The sequence below is a fragment of the Erinaceus europaeus genome, chromosome 16, assembly GCF_950295315.1.
Source record: "Erinaceus europaeus chromosome 16, mEriEur2.1, whole genome shotgun sequence".
Classification (NCBI taxonomy): domain Eukaryota; kingdom Metazoa; phylum Chordata; class Mammalia; order Eulipotyphla; family Erinaceidae; genus Erinaceus; species Erinaceus europaeus.
Genome location: NC_080177.1, coordinates 63,057,299 through 63,059,947, shown reverse-complemented (window position 1 = coordinate 63,059,947; position 2,649 = coordinate 63,057,299).

The following is a 2,649-nucleotide window of genomic DNA, read 5'->3' as shown; positions in this document are numbered from 1 at the left end:
GCATAGTTTTTACATCTTAATATGACACCGTTTGGTAGTGTTTATCATCTGAAATCCAAACTGTATCGACTCTCTAGCTATGATATTTAAGATCTGCGTACTTTCAAACAAATATTAACACAGAGTAAAAAATACGTTAAAATATTGCCACAATAGCAAACTGTTTGCCCCTGTTGGGCTTGGTTTTGTTTTCATTTTCTTCCACCAATCAAACCATAACAGTGAATTCTTTTTATTCAAATAAAAAATAGATAATGTGAGGTCAAAAACAGGTAAGTATTTAACATCTGCTAAGCTATATACACTTCTTCATGTCCTCTTGGGATATATGTGCCTCATTCTCTCCTGGAAATTATACTATACTATCCCTTAGAATGCCTGAGTATATATTTTTATATATAGTGTTATGTAGCCAATAGCCTCAGTAGCCACATTCTGCTGCAGTCTTAGAATAATAGAAGTAAACTAAGAAAGGGGGAGAGCTAATTCACTATGCTCAAGACCTCTTCCTCTGCTAATTTGGAATCTCAGTTTACCTTATCTCAAAAATATCCACCTCTTCCTTTTCACTGGAATTTAAAAAAATTAATTACAGTGAAAGTGAATGAAATGAAATGGGTCCTCATAATGGGCAATGAGTTCTATGTAACAATAACAACAAAAAATTAACTGATTTCAAAAATAGATGACACTGTTTGGAAACTAATGGTTTGGTCTAAATAAATTTGATGGAACAAAATGTATATTTCATGTGCATTTTTCTAAGTAAGGCTTTGTGTCTCAGAGGTAGCATATGCTTAGAATGCTATTACACTTGCCAGCCTCCCTGCAAATTTGTGGTGTTTAACAAAAAAACAAGCACATTTTTCAATTCAAATCAGGAAGACTCTTATTTTTGCTGATTTCGCCTTCTATTCTCTTTTCTTGCGCAACCCTCAGGGCATATGATGTAATGGTCAGCACTTACACACAGGGGAGCAAGGAAGCCTTTCTTGAACTGCAAACTTTATTTAAAAAAAAAAAAGTGTGCTCCAGTTCTTTTTCTCTCACCCCCAACAGGAGAAAAAACACGTAAATACAAATAGATAACTTTAAGTTTTCAAAAATGTCAGTGGATCTTAAAATATCAATTATATTTTAAAGCAATAAAGAAAAGCATCAACCAAACCAAGTAAACAAACAAAAGTTAAGATAATTTTTACTCTAACTTGGTTCAATGATACCAAATATAGACTAGGGCTGGATAGCTTGAAGGGTCCTAAGTATGAGTCAAAACTCAACTTCCAGTTAATTGGCTGGTGTTGGAGACTATACAAGTTGAAGAAAGAGGCCTATTGATTTCTATTGTGGGATAGGGGTAGTTGGATCACTGTTGCATAGTCTCTATACCCCATGCTATCTTGTAAAGCACTCATTTGATAAACAAATATCATATAAAGTAAGACACCTTTCGTATTTCCTGATAACAGATAGATTAAAATAAATTTAATCATAATACATTCTACTAGGAAGTTAACAGAATCAAACCGACCAACCCAACAAAAAGCAAACAAAGCCAAAATGAAGGTGGGATTTTATTCCTTCCAGATGCATATTTGAAAACAATGTTTGCTTGTTAACTCTAGGTTTTGCCTATAGCATGGAGGAAATCTGCTCACACCCATATGCGTTCAATAAAAGCATGACACCATAACCTTCATTTTAATATTTTTGCAATATATAAAGGGGAAACCTATCATTAAGCGTTCAGATTTTCTTGCATCATTTCTTTTTACATGAATGTTTAAAAAGTAATAGGTAACTTCTTTGGAAAACTAGACAGAATTATTTCCTTTTAAAACTCCTCCCAGGTAGAGATATTTAGAATACTACTCTATATCTTCCAATGGGCGGGGGTGTGGGGTGTGTGTGGGTGTTACAAAAGAGAACAAGCCACCATATGGAATTCACTAGACACTAAATCTCTTGTCCACCCAAATTACACCAGGCTTCACATAATAAGAAGACATTGTAGAGGCTGTATGCCTTCCAGGCAGAGAGCTCCATAGCCAGCAATTAGTCTATATAGTCAGAGGCCAAAAAACCTTATTGTCTTTACTTGCTGTATAATTATCTGTTATGATGAACTGTGATTCTAAGGACTATTGTCTTTACGCTTGGATCTGTGTGTGGAGTGGCTGTCTGGCTGAGACCCAAGTGTGGACCTTCCTTTTAGTACCTCTGCCTGAGTGATTTCTCTGGTCTCTTCCTAGCTGGGTAAAACAGAGACTGTTTCTGCATGATTTCTTGGGTTGATGAGAAGCAATTATGCCTTAAATGAAGTCATTCATGTCTGCCATTTTGTTTGCATATTTTCCAGTGTTCACCTGTTATTAAACCTGTCTTTAAACTGTAAGCGAGTTTCAAGAAGACTTTTGTGTCTAACACAGTTTGGTAATCAGAGGAAAACAAAATAGATGAAATGTTTTCTGCACAAGCCACTCAAGCAAGAAATCTAATAAAGTGATTAAAATCTAAAATAGCACTTAAGAATTTCCTGGGCATCTTTATTTCTTTGAATTATTCTACTACTTCCTGAAAGATGCCGATGACATTTGTCTGAGAGTGAGAGTTAGCAAGGCTGGGGAAGCTGGAAAGGAGAAAGTGCTA